The sequence below is a fragment of the Triticum urartu genome, chromosome 6 (genome assembly GCF_003073215.2).
Source record: "Triticum urartu cultivar G1812 chromosome 6, Tu2.1, whole genome shotgun sequence".
Classification (NCBI taxonomy): Eukaryota; Viridiplantae; Streptophyta; class Magnoliopsida; order Poales; family Poaceae; genus Triticum; species Triticum urartu.
The window spans coordinates 202,974,405-202,986,415 of NC_053027.1; positions in this window are offsets into that span (position 1 = coordinate 202,974,405).

The window sequence follows — 12,011 nt, forward strand, 5'->3', positions numbered from 1 at the left end:
TCACTAGGAGCATGCAAAGTCCTATCATTTTTCCTTTTCTTTCTAGAAGGACTATGTGCACTAGTGTTAGCTCTCTGTGAATCTTGTTCAATTCTTTTTGGGTGTCCCTCAGGATAAAGTGGTTCCTGAGTCATTTTGCCTCCTCTAGTTGCAACTCTAACAACAAAGTCATGCATATTATTATTCACTTCATCAAGCAATTCTCTTTGAGATTTAGCAACTTGTTCTAACTAAGTTTGAACCATAGAAGCATGTTTTCCAACACCTCTAACATCATTTGATATTCTAAATAACAAGTCACTCAAGCGAGCAATCATATCAGAATTGTATTTCAATTGTTTCATAACATTTGCATTGAAGTGATCTTGTTTTCTAATATAGTTTTCAAACTCATAAAGGCATTGACTAGGATGCATATTGTGAGGATTGTCATTATCATTGAACTTCATTAGATAATTTACCTCTACCACCTTAGGCAGTGGTGGTGTATTAAGCCCATGTATTTCTTCAATAGGAGGTAAATTTTTAACATCCTCAGCTTTAATATCTTTTTCCTTCATAGATTTCTTTGCCTCTTGCATATCTTCAGGACCGAGATATAATATACCCCTCTTCTTCGGAGTGGGTTTAGGCGATGGTTCAGGAATAGTCCAATCATCATAATTTTTCAATATGTTATTCAATAATTCTTAAGCTTTTCCAATAGTTCATTCCATGAAAACACAACCAGCACAACTATCGAGGAAGTCCCTAGAAGCATCGGTTAGTCCATTATAGAAGATATCAAGTATTTTATTTTTCTTAAGTGGATGATCAGGTAAATCATTAACTAATTGGCAAAGCCCCCCCCCCCAAGCTCGTGGGAGACTCTCTTCTTTAATTTGCACAAACTTAAATATTTCCTGCAAGGCAGCTTGTTTCTTATGAGCAGGAAAATATTTTTCAGAGAAGTAATAAATCATATCCTGGGGACTACGCACACAACCAGGAGCAAGAGTATTGTACCAAGCTTTAGCATAACCCTTTAATGAGAAAGGAAATAATTTGAGAATAATGTAATATCGAGTTTTCTCATCATGAGTAAAAAGGGTGGCTATGTCATTCAACTTAGTAAGATGTGCGACAACAGTTTCAGTTTCATAACCATGGAAATGATCAGATTCAACCAAAGTAATTAACTCTTGGTCGACAGAGAATTCGTAATCCTTATCATCAATAAAGATAGGTGAAGTAGCAAACTTAGGATCACATTTCATTCTAGCATTCTTAGATTTTTGTTTATATCTACATAATAATTTCTCTAGATCATCTCTATCATTGCAAGCAAGAATATCTCTAGTTGTTTCTTCACTCATAACATAACCTTCCGGCACCTTAGGTAATTCATATCTAGGAAGGCTAGTTCTAGTAGGTGTTTCAGGAGATTCAATTTCAAGCTCATCATCAGATTCAACAACATCATGTTGTATAAGCCTAGCAATTTGTTTATCAAGAAAATCACCAAGTGGCACATCATCATTAAGCAAGGTAGTAGCATCATCACAAGCATTATCCATAGCAGAAGTAGCATCATCAATAACTTGCGACATATCAGAATTAATAGCATGTGGTGGTGTTGCAAGTTTACTTATACCAGAAGGTGAATCTAAAGCAGAACTAGATGGTAGTTCCTTACCTCCCCTCGTATTTGAGGGAAATATCTTAGTCTTAGCATCCTTCAGATTCTTCATAGTGATAGTACGATAATAATCTCAAGTGACTCAACAAACATAGCTATGCTCCCCGACAATGGCGCCAGAAAAAGGTCTTGATAACCCACAAGTATAGGGGATCGCAACAGTTTTCGAGGGTAGAGTATTCAACCCAAATTTATAGATTCGACACAAGGGGAGCCAAAGAATATTTGGAAGTATTAGTAGCTGAGTTGTCAATTCAACCACACCTGGAGGTTAATTATCTGCAGCAAAGAGATCAGTAGCATAGTAGTATGATAGTTTTGATAATAGTAGCAACAACAATAGTAACAGTAATAGTGATAGCAATAGTTTGTAGCAAGTGTAACAGTGATGATAGTAGTTGTAACTTAGCATAAACAATATAGGATAAATTCGTAGGCATTGGATCGGTGACTTGTTGGATGATATTCACCACGAGACAGTTATAACCTAGGGCGATACGGCACTAGCTCCAGTTCATCGATATATTGTAGGCATGCGTTCCGTAAATAGTCATACATGCTTTATTAAAAGAACTTGCATGGCATCTTTTGTCCTACCCTCCCATGGCAGTGGGGTCCATATTGGAAACTAAGGGATATTAAGGCCTCCTTTAAATAGAGAACCGACACAAAGCATTAACACATAGTGAATACATGAACTCCTCTAACTATGGTAATCATCGGAAGAAGTCCCGGTTATTGTCACTCCGGGGATACCGGATCATAACACGTAGTAGGTGACTATAACTTGCAAGATCGGATCTAGAACATGAATATAATGGTGATAACATAAACGGTTCAGATCTGAAATCATGGCACCCAGGCCCAAAGTGACAAGCATTAAGCATGGCAAAGTCATAGCAACATCAATCTAAGAACATAGTGGATACTAGGGATCAAGTCCTAACAAAAATAACTCGATTACATGATGAATCTCATCGAACTCCTCACCGACCAGCGAGCCTACGAAGGAATTACTCACTCCCGGTGGGGAGCATTATGGAATTGGTGATGGAGAAGGGTTGGTGATGATGAAGAACGAAGATCCCCCTCTCCGCAACCCCAATTGGACTCCAGATCTGCCCTCCCGAGGAAGACCAGGGCTTGGCGGCGGCTCCATCTCGTGGATCATGATAATTATTTCTCCCTCATTTTTTCTCCGAAAATAGGATTTTATAGCGTTGGTTTCAGGGTCTGCGGGGCCACCAGGTGGGGACAACACACCTGGGCACGCCTGGTGAGGGGGGCGCGCCCTGGTGGGTTGTGCCCACCCTGGTGCCCCCCTTCGGTAGGTCTGGGCTCCAGAAATTCTTATATATTATATAAAAATTCCCCGCAAAGTTTCGTTCCATTCCGAGAACTTTTATTTCTACACAAAAACAACACCATGGTAGTTCTGCTGAAAACAACGTCAGTCCGGGGTTAGTTTCATTCAAATCATGCAAATTAGAGTCCAAAACAAGAGGAAAAACGTTAGGAAAAGTAGATACATTGGAGACGTATCACTAGGCTGCTTGGTTGGGCGTCTATGTACAGTGTCCGACGGGGGATCTGGATCTGGCAGGTCTTCCTTGGGCTGGTGGGCTGGGGGGTTTGCCGATGGCTGGTGGTGCCCGATGGCGATTGCTGGAGCAGGAAGGTTTCGCCCATGGTTGGATGCGGGGTACAAGACCAGATCTAGTTTTCCTGCAGGCCCGTCGTTTAGGAGGCTCACTGGTGGCCCTGCACAGCGTTGGCGCGCTCGCTGTGCGGGGGGTGCACGGTCCAGTGGAGTTACTGGTCGGCCTTGGCTGGCTGCTTGGGAGTGGCTGCCCCGGGTGCATAGCCTGGTCGGTGCAAGCCGGCCAGCAATGACGATGCACGTGGGTGTCGCTATCCTCCTTGGAGGCGTCATCGGGAATCTTCACAGCCTTTACTCCTGGATCAAGTTCTTTGGGTGAAAACCTAGATCTCGCTGTAGGGTCAGGCGGTGGCGTCGTCTTCAACATCGTTCCCCTGTTTAGGGCACCATCTTGAAGATCTTGATCCCATTGGTGCTTCTTGTGGCTGGACATGCACGGTGGCTTCTGTGGCAACGATGACGTTGGTGAGCAATGTCGGGGGCGTGGCGCTGGTCATGGTAGTCAGCTCTTCTCCGGCGTGTGATAAGTCTCCAACGTATCTATAATTTTTGATGTATTCATGCCATGTTTATAATATTTTTACATGATTTTGGTATGATTTGGTTGGAACTAACCCGGACAGACGTTGTTTTCAGCAGAACTACCGTGGTGTTGTTTTTGTGCAGAAATAAAAGTTCTCGGAATGCGCTGAAAATCAACGGAGATTTTTTTTGGAAAATATAAAAAATACTGGAATGAAGAGTTACTGGAGGGGAGTCCTGTGGGCCCCATCAGGGTGGAGGGCGCGCCCCTGTGCCTCGTGGACTTCCCATGGGGCCCCGTGACTTGTTCTCGATGCCAACCTCTCCTATAAATCCCCAAACCTCCAGAAAATAACCTAGATCGGGAGTTCCGCCGTCGCAAGCCTATGTAGCCACCAAAAACCAATCGGGGCCCTGTTCCGGCACCCTGCCAGAGGGGGGGATCCATCACCGGTGGCCATCTTCATCATCCCGGCGCTCTCCATGACGAGGAGGGAGTAGTTCACCCTCAGGGCTGAGGGTATGTACCAGTAGCTATGTGTTTGATCTCTCTCCCGTGTTCTTGATTTGGCATGATCTTGATGTATCGCGAGCTTTGCTATTATAGTTGGATCTTACGATGTTTCTCCCCCTCTATCTCTTGTAATGGATTGATTTTTCCCTTTGAAGTTATCTTATCAGATTGAGTCTTTAAGGATTTGAGAACAGTTGATGTATGTCTTGTGTGGGATACCTGTGGTGACAATGGGGGTATTCTATTGATTTACTTGATGTATGTTTTGGTGATAAACTTGCGGGTTCCGCGACCTTGGGAATCTATGCATAGGGGTTGGCACACGTTTTCGTCTTGACTCTCCGGTAGAAACTTTGGGGCACTCTTTGAAGTTCTTTGTGTTGGTTGAATAGATGAATCTGAGATTGTGTGATGCATACCGTATAATCATACCCGTGGATACTTGTGGTGACATTGGAGTATCTAGGTGACATTAGGGTTTTGGTTGATTTGTGTCTTAAGGTGTTATTTTACTACGAACTCTAGGGCTGTTTGTGACACTTATAGAAATAGCCCAATGGATTGATCGGAAAGAATAACTTTGAGGTGGTTTCGTACCCTACAATAATCCCTTCATTTATTCTCCGCTATTAGTGACTTTGGAGTGACTCTTTGTTGCATGTTGAGGGATTGTTATATGATCTAATTATGTTATTATTTTTGAGAGAACTTGCACTAGTGAAAGTATGAACCCTAGGCCTTGTTTCAACGCATTGCAATACCGTTTTCACTCACTTTTATCATTAGTTACCTTGCTGTTTTTATAATTTCAGATTATAAAAACCTATATCTACCATCCATATTTCACTTGTATCACCATCTCTTCGCCGAACTAGTGCACCTATACAATTTACCATTGTATTGGGTGTGTTGGGGACATAAGAGACTCTTTGTTATTTGGTTGCAGGGTTGTTTGAGAGAGACCATCTTCATCCTACACCTCCCACAGACTGATAAGCCTTAGGTCATCCACTTGAAGGAAATTTTCTACTTTCCTACAAACCTCTGCACTTGGAGGCCCAACAACGTCTACAATAAGAAGGTTGTGTAGTAGACATCAAGCTCTTTTCTGGCGCCGTTGCCATGGAGATAAGCGCTTGAAGGTATATCTTTAGATCTTGCAATCGAATCTTTTAGTTTCTTGTTTTATCACTAGTTTAGTCTATAAAAATACTACGAAAACATGGAATTGATGTTGCCTCATATGCTTCATATTTATAATGTCTTTCGCGATAATAAGGATTCCTATAGTAGTGCCAAAGTGTTAGAAGAAGAATGCATTAAAATGTTTGGCACCAAATCTTTGAATGATAAGCATGATTGCAATGTTGTTGGTATGAATTCTTCGAATATCCATGATGCTAATGATATGCAAAGCACAAGCTTGGGGATGCTATGTTTGATGAATATGATCCCCCAAATTTTGATGAGAATATTTTTTATGATAATAGCATGCCTCCTATTTATGATGATTATATTGATGAAAGTGGATTTGGAGAGGACATGACTTTATTTAGTGATGAATCCACTATTTCGGAAGAGGTTTCAATTGATTATGAAAACAAAGTTTCTATCTATGATGATTATTGTGATGACATCTATGCTATAAAGAATAATGATAACCATGAAACTTTTCATCATGATTTTAAGTTTTAAATGTATTATGCCTCACATGATAGTTATTTTGTTGAGTTTGCTCCCACTATTCCAAATGAGAAGAATTTTGCGTATCCGGAGAGTAGTAAAATTTATATGCTTGTGCATCATGAAAATAATGCTTTATATGATGGTTATATTGTTGAATTAATTCATGATGCTACTGAAAATTATTATGAGGGAGGAATATATGCTTGTAGGAGTTGCAATAATATCAAGTTTCCTCTCTATATGTTGAAAGTTTGAAGTTGCATTTATTTTGCCTTCCTATGCTAGATGATTCTTGCTCCCATGAATTGTTTGCTAAAAAATCTCTATGCATAGGAAGTGGGTTAGACTTAAATGTGCTAGTCATATGCTTCATGATGCTCCCTTTATGTTTCAATTATTATCTTTTATGTGAGCATCATTGCAATCATCATGCCTAGCTAAAAAGACATTAAAGAAAAGCGCTTGTTGGGAGGCAACCCAATATTTAGCCCTATTGTTTTTGCGTGTTTACATGATTAAGCTACTGTAGTGATCATGTTTTATATCTTTTGTTTCAATAAAGTGCCAAGTAAGACCTTTGGGATGATCTATGGTGGTAGTTGATTTGATCTTGCTGAAAAATAGAAACTTTTGCACCCAGGAGATTAGTTTTCATTTTTAACAGAAGCGCGATAAAATACCGATTTTTGGTGCAGAGGATTTATAAACAAATTTCCTAGTACTTCCTAATTTCTTAGGATTTTTGGAATTACGTAAGTATTCGAGAGTTATAGATTACTACAGATTGTTCTGTTTTTGTCAGATTCTGTTTTTGATGCATAGTTTGCTTGTTTTCTAGTTTCTATGGCTTATATTGCTTAATATAAATTGTAGAAATGATATGGTACAGTAGGCATCATGTGAGAAAAATTATGAATCTTGTCTTGACAGTACCTAAGTGGTTGTAACGCCCACGATGCGGCTATATCTCCCACGTGTTGAAGCACGACTTAGAGGCATAACCGCATTGTAAGCAATGTCACAAGAGGGGTAATCTTTACACATCCCATGTACTGAATAAGGAAAGAGATACATAGTTGGCTTACAATCACCACTTCACACAATACATGAATAAAGCATTACAACATCCAGATACAATCAAGGTCCGACTACGGAACCAAAATAAAATAAGACTACCCCTGATGCTACAGATCCCCGATCGTCCCAACTGGGCTCCACTACTGATCAACTGAAACGAAACAACACAATGAACAAGATCTTCATCGAGCTCCTCCTTGAGCTCAGTTGCGTCACCTGCACGGTATCATCGGCACCTGCAAACTGGTTTTGGAAGTATCTGTGAGTCACGGGGACTCAGCAATCTCACACCCTCGCGACCAAGACTATTTAAGCTTATGGGTAGGTAAAAGGTATGTGAGGTGGAGCTGCAACAAGCACTAGCATATATGCTGGCTAACATGCGCAAATGAGAGCGAGAAGAGAAGGCAAAGCATGGTCGAGAATCTATGATCAAGAAGTGATCCTAGACTACTTACGTTCAATCATAACTCCAACACCGTGTTCACTTCCCGGACTCTGCCGGAAAGAGACCATCACGGCTACACACGCGGTTGATGCATTTTAATTAAGTTAAGTGTCAAGTTCTCTACAACCGGACATTAACAAATTCCCATCTGTCCATAACCGTGGACACGACTTTTGAAAGTTCATAACCCTGCAGGGGTGTCCCAACTTAGCCCATCACAAGCTCTCATGGTCAAGGAAGGATATTCCTTCTCCCAGGAAGACCCGGTCAGACACGGAATCTCGGTTACAAGACATTTCGACAATGGTAAAACAAGACCAGCAAAGCCACCCAGATGTGCCGACAAATACCGATAGGAGCTGCACATATCTCATTCTCAGGGCACACCGGATGAGCAAGACATCGGGTTGGCATAAACCCTGGTTGCCCAGGGGGCGCCGGACATCGCTCAGGTTGGACCAACACTTAGAGAATCACTGGCCCGGGGGGGGGGGGGTTTAAATAAAGATGACCCTTGAGTCTGCAGAACCCAAGGAAAAAAAGGCTAGGTGGAAAATGGTAAAACCAAGGTTGGGCCTTGCTGGAGGAGTTTTATTCAAGGCAAACTTTCAAGGGGTTCCCATTATGACCCAACCGCATAAGGAACGCAAAATCAAGGAACATAACACCGGTATGACGGAAACTAGGGCGGCAAGAGTGGAACAAAACACCAGGCATAAGACTGAGCCTTCCACCCTTTACCAAGTATATAGATGCATTAATATAAATAAGAGATATTGTGATATCCCAATAATTATCCATGTTCCAACAAGGAACAAACTCCAATCTTCACCTGCAACTAGCAACGCTATAAGAGGGCCTGAGCAAAGCGGTAACATAGCCAAACAACGGTTTGCTAGGACAAGGTGGGTTAGAGGTTTGACATGGCAAAATGGGAGGCATGATATAGCAAGTGGTAAGTATCACGGCATAGGCATAGCAATAGAGCGAGCAACTAGCAAGCAAAGATAGAAGTGATTTCGAGGGTATGGTCATCTTGCCTGAAATCCCGCAAGGAAGAAGAACGAGTCCATGAAGAAGTCAAACGGACGAAGTCGAACGGATCCTCACAAACACGACGTTATCGGAATTAACCCGAAGAGGCAACAACGGAAAGAAGCAAACAACATAGTAAACAACCATCACATAATTATGGCATGATGCACAACAAGTATGATGCATGTCCGGTTTAATGAGGCATGGCATGGCAAGGCAAAGTGCACAAACAAAACTACAAGTTAAGTGGCGCCCAATATGCAGCGAGTTGCATATTGACGAAACACCACGACAATTATTTAGTTCTCTCTCGTTTAAGTACCCAACCATATTAAATGTTTATTAACATGGCAACAGGTGAAGCAAAAGCAAACTACCTAACTAGGCAAGATTAAATGAGGCCGGAACAACAAACAACAAGTCCGGAAACTCCTCATGTGCATATTTTTGTTTATGGTACTGTTCTGCCCTAAAACATATTATAGAGTTGTTTAACATGCAAAGCAAGTACACCATGTTAAACTAGGCATTTTTCTACCCCATTTACATATAAAGTTCGTTAAGTTTGGAGTTACGGTTAATTAGTTATGAATTATAGCATTTTAGCATGGCATTAGGCAAGAAATTACACAAACAGCATTTTAAAATTTTAAATATAGGTGAAAGTGGCATATTATGAAACTAGATAAAATTCTAAGCATATTTCATATATAAATTGTTTTAATCCGATGCACGGTTAATTAGTTATTAGATGTATGAAGTCTAGGGGGTTTTCTGCAAAAACTGCTGTCTCTGGAAAAATACTAAAAACGCAGATCTGAAAAAATAGGAACTGGGCCAAAACAGGGGGCGGCTGGGCGCTCACCATGGGCCAGGCCCAGTCGGTGGAGCTGGCTGCAGGCTTGGCGGTTCGGGATGACGAAGTGGGCGGCTTGGGCCTTGGAGCCTGGGATTTGGAGACCGGCCACGCTGACGCCGGACCAAGTCAACGAAGGGGCAGCACTGGCTGTCTTGTTCGTGAAGCAGGGGACGGCGGCTGGCGATGCGGGATGCAGGGCATGGTGGCGAGGTGGAGACGGGGCGGATCAAGCTGGCCGGCGCCGGATCCGTGCAACGATGACGCGGGTGGAGCTCAGAGCGGCGTCAGTTCCCTGTGGAAGAGAAGAAAGGGAGGGAGCATTAGAGGGAGAGAGAGAGCAGAGAAGGGGAAGGAGGTGAGGCGAGGGCAGGCGCGGCTTCTGTCGACCTGCTGGTCACCGACGGCGAGGCCCCGGCGAAGTACAACGAGGGCTCGCCGGAGCTCCGGTTGGTGGCGAGGAAGCGGGACATGGCGCGACAGCGGATGCAGGAGATGGCGGCGTCGGGACCTCGAGGCCGAATTCAAACCATGGCGCTGGAGCTCCTGTGGCCTATTCGCTGCTGCTGCTTGCCGGACGCACGGGACAGGCACGGGGAGGACGGGGCTCCGGTGGGACAAGCAGGACGGCGCACGAGAGGACCGACGGTGGCCTCGCTCCGAGCGAGATCGAGAGGTGCGGGAGGGTCCTGGTGCTCTGGCGACTTGGCTTGGTGACTCACACAGCGGCGGCTTGACATGGGCGATACAGGGGTTGAAGAAGAGCCCGGTGCACAGGGCACCATGTGAGGAAACAGAGGAGCGCGTGGTAGAGTCGTGGCTACCGGCGGCTCATCGGAGTCATGAGGACGGCAGGGTCCAGCGGGGCTGGAGGCTGGGAGGCCAACGAGCAGAGAGGAGTGTCGGTGGCCAGCGGGCAAGGCGACGGAGCAGTAGCTGCAGAAGACGGTAGCGGCGGTCCATGGCGGCGGCGGCTATTGCATCCCTGGTGCAGCACAAGAGAGAGAGAGATCGTGAGAGAGAGGAACAGAAAGAGAAGATGGGGGAAGGCGCGGTGGATCAGGAAGGACAAGGCTGCGGCCGGACCGATGGATGGATGGGTCGAAGGGACTGGGTTTGCTCGGCGCTGAAAACCAGGAAGGTGGTCGGCTGCGGGTTTGGATCTGGGAGGACCCCGAGGTGGGAGGCGAGTGAGTGGTTGGCTGGCGGTGGCGTGGTGGAAAGGGTGGATTGGATAGGGTAGGCTAGGGTTAGACTGTTATATTTATAGCAGATGAAATCAGTATAGGGCGGTTAGGTCCCTCCGATCGTAATCGGACGGACGGAAAAAAGGTTAGGGAGCCCAATTAACAAAACGGAGATGTTTTGTAGACGTTTGGGGATGATCCGGATCCAACGGTGACGACTGTCCGGGTCGGGTTCGGGACAACTTTCGGACGCGCGCGCGAGGAGGTCCAATGCACTGTGCAAAGAGGGGTAGGTTGGCCTGGCGGTTGGCTGTGGATAGCGGGTTGGTCTGCGAGAAGAGGGAAGAGGTGCAACCCGGCACGATTTCCGAAGACTGAAAACGTCCGACGAAAAGACCGGCTATACTGCCGTTATAGTTATCCGTTGGGGCATCAAACGAACTCCGAATGCGACGAAAATTGACAGGCGGCCTACTGACAACATAACACCACATGCCAACTTTCAACCCATTCCGAGAACATTTTCCGGCCACTTATAAAATAATATCTCGGGCATGCCGCGGGCGCGTGCAAGTGTGTCTGGGCTAGAACGGACAACGGGCGGAACTGGGGGAAACCCGGACGAATGCAAGTTTCGATAACATGCAGATGCAATGCGGATGATGACATGACAAGATGCAACACGCAAGCAAATGACATGGCAACGACAACGAATAACTGGAAGACACCTGGCACATCGGTCTCGGGGCGTTACAGTGGTGATTTGCTTTCTTATACTAACGGAGCTTACGAGTTTATTGTTGAGTTTTGTGTTGTGAAGTTTTCAAGTTTTGGGTAAAGATTCGATGGACTATGGAATAAGGAGTGGTAAGAGCCTAAGCTTGGGGATGCCCAAGGCACCCCAACGTAATATTCAAGGATAACCAATCATCTAAGCTTCCGGGGCATCCCCTCTTTCGTCTTCGTTCATCGGTAACTTTATTTGGGGCTATATTTTTATTCACCACATGATATGTCTTTTGCTTGGAGCGTCATTTTATTTTATTAGGATTTGCTTTCTGTTATTTAGAGTAATGTTTTGCATATTTTAGTTCAATAAAAAGGTCAAGTATAGCCTCTACCATGCTTATTTTTCAAGTCTATATGTTGTTGTTTTAAAAACAGAAAGTTTGTTGTTATTTTTGAATATTTGTGAATAGTCAGAACATGATAAAATCTTGAAATTTCTACACAATAAGTAACAACAAATTATCTACAGTGTGCTAATTTTTCAGAATTTTTGGAGTTAGGGAAGTATGATTCCTCTTGCATTCTTTACAGACTGTTCTGTTTAGACAGATTGTTGCTA